Here is an 8,806-nt window from a genome sequence, read left to right as displayed (position 1 = left end):
GTAGCTCATAAAGTTCTTTCTTACATACATATGAGTGTCTCTGAATTTGTTTCTCTAGTCAACCCGGTCTAACACATTGTATTTATTGCAGATTATTAAAGCTTACAAGATTGGTTCAGAGAGCCCTGACCATGACTATACAATCCTAGAGCCCTCAATTTCCATTAAGGGTATGCCCAGGCAAGACCTTGAGGACAAGGCTGTCCCTCCTTCGGCTGGCTTTCAAACACATTCTTCCTGAAGACAAAGCTTTCACATTTCTGGTCAATGATCAGAAAGAACTCAATACAATCTGAATGTGGAGACTCAAAGATGGATTTAAAGTTCTGTGCTAGGCTGCGTTGACTAGAGAAACAAATCCAGTGACATGCATATATATGTAAGAAAGTTTTATATTAAGAAGTAATTGTGTATCAGGACAATATCCCAACCCAGTCCAGATCAAGTCCATAAGTCCAAAATTGGCTCTTAAGTTCAATACAAGTCCATAAATCCTTCTTCAGACTCACGTCGTCACATGCAATGATGAAAAACACAGGAAACACACAGACCAGTTGGTGCAAAGTCTTGTGGATCTAAGGCGGTGGAAGCATTTCAGTGCTGGCGTGGTTCTCCACATGGCTCCTTCAGCTCTCAGAGTGTGGCTTTTCAACAGAAAGGTGAAGCAGAGAGAGGGGCTCTTGTAGGTCTCAGCAAGTCCCCATGCGGGTTAACAGGCAGGAAGGTGAAGGCTGAGAGAGAGGAAGTTCCCAGAATCCTCATGAAAATGCCATGCCCACAAGGAGGCATCATCATGCTGTGACCTGATTGACAGGCTAGACTCCACCGCTACATTTATTTATCAAGTTGACATGAAATTATGTAACTCAGAGGCTCCCACTGTAAACCATAGGTTTCTGCAAACCCAGTGCTCAGATTTTAAGCTCTAATACATTCTCTCCTCTAGTCATGGATTTTATCAAAAATCTTTTGATCATATTTCAATTGGTGTGCCTATATCTACATGGACTAGTTCAGCGGTTTTCAACCTGTGAGTTGTGACCCCTTTGGGGGTCGAATGATCCTTTCATGGGGGTCACCCGGTTCATAACAGTAGCAAAAATTACAGTTATGAATTAGCAACGAAAATAATTTTATGGTTGGGGGGGGGGTCACAACATGAGGAACTGTATGAAAGGGTCGCGGCATGAGGAAGGCTAAGAACCACTGGACTAGTGAATAGCTTCTTCGGATGTCCACTTGTTTTAAGACAGGTGCTTTTCTTTCTGAGAGTTGAGCACTATCTGATTCTTTAACTACATCTCACTAAAGCACTCATATCTTCAGTGATCACTTCATAAAGATAAGTATCAAGTAGGACCATAGTGTAAGAACTAACAGTTCTTAGATTGGGGATTACTCCTTACTTAAGGTGCAAGTTCTAAATTCATTCACAGAAGTATACCTTGTTTGTATATACTTGTTTATATATCCAGAACAGCATATTAGCCTTCCTAAGAAATATTATAAGTAACCTCAATGTAACATTGAATAATTCTAATAACAATAGCATCATTAATCTAGCTAACTGTGCAGATTTAAAATATTCGTGAGGAAAAAATTTAAGTATATAAAGGAGAGCTTTCACACTAAGATACGTGGAAAGGTTCACTTATTTAAATTAATGAAACTTAAGTGATATAACAACAATCCTTAAGAAAACATTGTACCAAGCAAAAAGTTCAGTAACAGTCACTCACTAAAGCAAAATTATTAGAATCCAAAAACCAAACACAGCCATCAAATGGTTCCGACTCATAGTAACCCTATAGGCAACTTCTATGGACTTCTGAAACTGTAAGTATTTATAGGAACAGAAAGCCTCATCGTTCTTCTGTAATGCAGCTTGTGGGTTTGAACTGCAGACCTTGAAGTTAGCAGTCCTAACTCATAGCCCACTATGACACCAGGGATCCTACAGAACCTAAGGCATGCAACAAAAGCAAAGACTATGAAAACAAGTAGCAGTGAAATAGCAGACTCAAGTTGACAATGTCAGGTAACCCCAAAAGCAAGGTAAGTCTCCGCTTCTGCCCACTTCACTGCATTTTAGCCCCAAGTACAGTTTCAATACCTTTAGACAGGGACAAGTATGTTTAAAGGTAAATACAACAAAATTGGGTTTATTCTAGTGGAGTTCCAATTGAGTTCTTTCGTTGTCTTTTCCAATATAAAGATTCTGAAGTGAAATCAAGCAAGCATAGGGATCAAGCCTCTTATACATATGAAAAATGTTAGGATACTTGTAAAGACAAATATAAAATCCAAGTAGCTTAGGCTTTACGATCTGGATCACCAAAGGTAGAGGAAAAAAATTACTTAAAAACACATGATTAGCAAGATAATACTGGGAAGATAATACAGGTCTATATAATATATGTTAAGTGTTTTCCAAAGGGTAAAATCTTCCCTTCCACAGTTTAGCTGCTGAAAGTGAAGTCAAGACAGAATGAGGGGGCACACCCTCACATATTTTTCCATCCTCTGATCATGAATTTCCATGGAAGTTCTTAGATCAAATCATAAGGGTGTAATCACGTTAGAATAACTGCAGGGCAAAGCCATACTAGAGGAACCATCCAGTCCCCCCATTTTTACCACCCCCACTAACTCAAGTTGATGTGGGACTGCCTCTAATGACCTAGCTGTAAGATATATAATAATGGAGTGACAGTCTGAATGTAAACATAAAGCCTATCACAACATGGTCTTCGAGACAAAAAAAGGTTGTTGATTTGACTTAAACCCTAAACATTTTCCTTTTATTTTTAGCCTATTTTTTAACAGGTTAAATTCTTAGAAAAATTGAAATACTCAGAACAAAACAGTCTCACTTGTTTTTGTTTTTTAATAATTGTTCAATTAAAAATGGCTTTTAGGCCCCAGTTTGTTATTTCCAAGCCTCAAGGACTAGAAGAAAAGCTAGGAGCAATGGTCTGTATAAGCTCCCCAACTTTCTTGAAAGCCAGAGATAGAACAAAAACAATGATAACGATATTAGGTCAACTGTCTGAAATAACACAAAAAACCAAGGCCTACCAGTTGTACCAAGAATAATAAACACTATGAGGTGTTTGTCTATACCTAAGCAGCATTAGTAGGGACTAGATTCTGCAAAACCTCAGGTGGTATATGAACATGGACACTGAAACATTCATCTGTTAGGGCACAAACTGTTCCTTCAGAGCAGGGGTTCTCAACCTTCCTGATGCCACCACCCTTTAATACAGTTCCTCATGTGTGGTGACCCCCCAACCATCACATTTTTGTTGCTACTTCTTAACTGTAATTTTGCTACTGTTATGAATCGGGCGACCCCTGTGAAAGGATCGTGCGATCCCTAAAGGGGCTGTGACCCACAGGTTGAGAACTGCTGCTTTAGAGACTGTGACGTGAAATGACTTGCTCTGTGACTCTTCTATCCACAGTCTTTGTAATTTCCACCCAGTGACCGGATGGGAGCATGCAAACAATGTGGAAACACACTGCCATTGAGTCAATGTGACTCAAAGTGAGCCCCCTGTGGGTTTCGGTGACTGCAACTGCTTGCAGGGGTAGAAAGCTCAGTCTTTCTCCTGAGGAGCTGCTGATGGTTTCAAACTCTGGGCCATGTGGATTACAGCCCAACACATAACTCTACATCATAATGTGTAGAGGACTCACACTTAGGGACTGGTCAGTTTTGCCTTTTTGCTAGGTATAAAAGTGAGACATCTTAGAATAAGGAAGAAAAGCATCCTAATCGCCATCAAGAAAGAAGAGACACTAGTGGAGTGCATGCGAGATCCCTGCCTGAAGTGATATAGGCAGCAGAGGCACCAGAGGCCACAGCACTGAGACCATGAGACAGCAGAGGGGGGACATGAAGACCATGAGACAGAGTTCATGAGAAAGAACCATGGAAGCCCACTGCTGCATACCTTTGGGCAGGAGACTGGCTTGCAGTGGGAGGTGCCCATGGGGCATTTACTAGCACTAACAGAGCTTTGTAACACTTGCTTGACCAGAGAAAGATGTGCCTTCCAACATGGCTGAAAAGAAACACTGTAAACAAAGGAACTGTATCCTTAGTATTTTGTAACTTATTAGCTCCTCTAATAAATCCCCATAATTGTGAATATTGTCTGTGACTTCTGTGTGGCTATGGAAACCGATTATCAAGCAGAGTAAAGTGCCATGGAAAGGATAGTTCGTGTCAGAATAGGGTAGAGGAAGTTGGAGGGTAGGAGAATGACGGCTTTCTCCTATTCTTTGTGTCACCAGAGAAGGTTGGAGGTGGTCCCATGTCCTTTCCTCAGAGACTTAGCAGAAAATCTTACTACCACTGTACTTTTTAAACCATAACTTGAATTTCCCTTCATTACTCGTGGTTTTTCTAAATTTGTAAATTTACTAGTAAAAGCTTTCAATTATTTCATCATAATACCCCAAACCATTAGTTAGACAATTTAGGAAAAATGAGAAAAGTAGATTTGTATATCCGGAGAATAAACCCTTCTCTCTCTCTCTCTCTCTCTCTCTCTCTCTCTCTCTCTCTCTCTCTCTCTCTCTCTCTCTCTCTCTTTCTCTCTCTCTCTCTCTCTTTCTCTCTCTCTCTCTCTCTCTCACACACACACACACACACACACACACAATGATGCCACAATTTAAAAACTACCACTGAAACATTTAAATCTATTCAATGGTTAGTTTCTGTTCCTGGTCAGTTGTAATGTGTGAACCCCATCATCTTCCAGAGTTCTGGAAATCTTGGATTGGAGTCTGGTAGACTCCAAGTTCAAATACAAGTCCAGTATAGCCCATCTTTCTGTTGGAAAATGTTGGTCAGGAGTTTTAACACATGAACAAATTAAAATCTTATCTGTACATGAGGAAATTTAATGTGGCCACGGTTAACTCAATATTTTTAAGTGAAAGACTTGATGAGAATGTAAAGCTAAAGAATGTTAAAGTCAGAAAGAATGTTAGACTCTCACGCACACTCACGCAAATATTGAAACAAAAGGATGAAAGTTACCTTTTTTTCAACGTTTCAGATATAATACCAAACTACTAAATTATTAAACATCTGAATTATGCTGATAGACAAATGTCTAGATTCAAGAGAAACAAAATTGCAACCAAGTCTGCAGTTAAAATATCTAAAACTATAACCTATTAAGTACAAATATTTTTGTGATTTCTACAAAGCTTTTAATTATCATAATATACTAAGAAATAACATCCAAGCTCCAGCTTTTTCAAAACCATGTGGTTTGGTGAATCCTAGACACCCTTGTCCTGAAAAATTATCCAAAGAATGAATTAAACCATCAAACCAGTAATCAAAGAAAGCATGTTTTACTTCAATGGCAGAAAATGGAATTCGTGGTTTTATGCTACTTAACATTAAATCCCTCTGCACTGCCTCCCAAAAACACTTAAACTATTAAACTTTAGTTACACGAGTAAAATTCTGATTGTATCAAATAAATTCATTGCTCCTGTTATACATCTTTCTTTACATGTAATGGAGAAAGATGTGGCATCAGGATTGGAGGAAGACAGTATCAACCTGTGGTGTGCAGATGGCACGTTACGTGAGGAGGCATTAAAGCACTTGCAGATGAAGATCCAGGATCGTGGCCTTCAGTGTGGACTACACCTCAATGTAAGAAGTCCAAAATCCTCACAACTGGACAGACATCACGATTAATAGAGAAAAGATTGAAATCAGGATTTTGTCTTGCTTGGATCCACAAGCAAATGCTCCTGGTAGGGTAGGGGGAAGGTGGGGAGAAACGGAGAGCCAAATACAATGATCAACATATAACACCCACCTAGGGGGAATCAACAACGGAAACGTGGGCAAAAGGAGACAGCAGATGGTGTAAGACATGAAAATAATAATTTATAATCTATCAGGGGTCCATAAGGGTGGGAAGGTAGTGGAGGGAGGGGAAAAAAGAGGAGTTCATACTAAGGACTCAAACAGAAAGAAAATGTTTTCACAATTATGATGTCAACATATGTACAAGTGTGTTTAATACAATTAATGTATGGATTGTTGTAAGGGCTGTAAGAGCCACCACTAAAATGATTTATTAAAAAAATTAAGGACCGTGAACAAAAATGCTCATGGCAGCAGCAGTCAAGAGATAAAAAGACATATTACATTAGGTAAATCTGCTGCACAAGACCTTTTTAGAGTACTGAAGAGCAAGGATGTTACTTTAGAGGACTAAGGTGCACCTGACCCCCAAGCTGCGGTGTTCTCCATTGCCTCATATGCTTGTGAAAATTGGACATTAAGTAAGGTAGACTGTAGAAGAATCCATGAATTCGAATTGCGGTGCTGGAGAAGAATATTGAACGTACCTTGGCCTGCTAAAAGGACAAACCAATCTGTCTTGGAAGAAGTAAGGCCAGAGTGTTCCTTAGAGGCAAGGACGGCAAGACTTCGTCTTACCTACTTTGGGCATGTTGTCAGGCGAAACCAGACCTGGAGGAAGACATCATGCTTGGTAAAGTGGAGGGGCAGGGAAAATGAGGACGGTCTTCAATGAGATGGACAGACACAGTGGCTGCGACAGTGGGCTCAGGCATGGGAACAATGGTGAGGATGCCACAGGACCAGGCATGGTTTCTGTGGGTTGGAGCTGCCTCAATGATACCTAACCACACAACAGCACACACATGTGTGTGTAAATATGTATATGTATGTATATATATATATATATCAAAAGCATGTGAAATTTATATTGTAACAGATATTTATTAACCCAATTCAATACCAGTAAATTATATAAAGATCTTCAAATTATCTATATGCCTTAAGACATAACTATGTTTGAAATAAAGTTTAAGCATTTCATGTTTTTTAAACATTTTCCTATTTTTTTCAAATCTCAAACTAGCACTCAATATTCCCTTAAAATATCTACATTTTATTAAAAATCTACTGTCCTCCATCTGATTCAAGCTCACGGCCATCGAGTAGATGCCACCTCACAACAATGCTACAGGAAGAGAAGAATTGCTCCTGTGGATTTCTGAAACTGTAACTTTTCATGGGAATAGAAAGTTGATCTTTCTCCCTCCAAGTGGCTGATCATTTCAAACTGGCTTGTGGTTCACAGCCCAATGTGCCTCCCACTGAGCCACCAGGGTTTGTGGTTCCAACTCACAGTGCTCCTATGTAACAGAGTAGCACTGCTCCCATGGCTTTGGAGACTGCAAATCTCCATGGGAGCCGGTCGGCTCATCTTTCTGTGAGAGGTTGGTGGACTTGAACCACCAAGCTTTGGGTTAGCAGTCCAGTATTTGGCCCACTGTGCCTCCTGGGCTCCTTCTATATTGAGTTTGAGAGGGGATTTTCTCTTTTCTTCTTTCTTTTTTATTTTTAAAATGAGGTTTTCCTAGGGCTATATGAAACTCAGACTGAAGCCTTCCAGTACCTTTGGCTTACCATTAAAGATTAGAACTAGTCTTCACAAGGGTTTAAACTTTCCCAGGCATTTTTTTTAAAAAGTGGACAACTAAGTTATCAGGAGAGTGGTTTTTATTAACACAACAGGGAGAGAAAAATGTGAAAAACTCCAAGGCTCAAGGTTTACCCCTAGGCTTCTGGAAAAACCTAGTTTTACCTTTAAAATATCTCCTATTCCTTAAATGAAGCATAGTGCATAATAGTTGACTCATGTTACTTGTAAATATTTTGATTCCAGGGTTCTTATGTGTACAAAATTAGATCAAAATGTATCAATTCATTAATTCTCACAATATTTAAACAATTAATAAGACATATTATAAAATCAAAAGAGCTCATTGAAAAATAATTATCTGATTAACTTGGTATTATTAATTAAATAATTTGATATTCTTATCTTTTCATAAATGTTTTTGCTTTAGAAGTCCTTGTCACACCAACCAAAATGATTTTTCTATAGTGTAACCTAAGTTAGTTTTATTAAAGTAGTTAGAAAAATTCCCCTTGCTAAATTTGGATAGCCTACAGTACTTTATTTAATGCACACTCTGGAATTTTTAATAAATGGCTCAAATACAAACAGGTTGGAGATGGCTGTCACCTAGAGGGGTCAAGTAACACTCAGAGTTTTCTCTCACTTATCTGTTAGTGATTCAAAGGTAGGCCTTGCTATCTAGTCAACAATGACATCCTGAGACTGTCCTAAGACTCTTATAGGATTTTATTGCTCTGTTTGCCTGCTCACAGTCAACAGTTGTTTCCAAAGGCTACCCTGCAAAACCTGAGTTAATGTAAAACTTTTATCTGTGACTCCCTCAGGGGTAAGTTCTAAAGTCAAAGCTATCCCTTGTCTGTTTTACTGTCAGTCTCCCTGCTGGTGTACACCTTGTATAAAAAGTTCTATTTTATCCACCTTCCTAGTATATTTCTTCCAAACTGACACCACCTTGGATGAAGATCACACACTCACTGAGTCTCAGAAGTCAGCTAACAGTCTCAGAAGTCAGCTAACTGCTTTACGATATTCTGTATCCTTACAATTAACAAGAGGGTAACATTTTTAAACAGCACAATACAAAGTCATACACACATACAAAAGTAGCTACATGATTTTAAGTTGTTCCACTTAGGTTGACCTATCTTTTAATTAGCAAGAGTGCACTTCACGGACTTTTGTCAATCACATGCCATGTCTACTGCATGGCTAGAGATCAGGCCTGGTCTTCAGAGGCGCCGTCCCATCCGATCCAGGAACATGTGATTCAGAACAGGCTGGGGCTTCTGCCTGTTCGCACCTGT

This window comes from Tenrec ecaudatus, chromosome 1, assembly GCF_050624435.1.
Source record: "Tenrec ecaudatus isolate mTenEca1 chromosome 1, mTenEca1.hap1, whole genome shotgun sequence".
NCBI classification, from domain to species: Eukaryota; Metazoa; Chordata; class Mammalia; order Afrosoricida; family Tenrecidae; genus Tenrec; species Tenrec ecaudatus.
The sequence above is the reverse complement of the archived record's forward strand: the minus strand, read 5'-3'. Positions refer to the sequence as shown.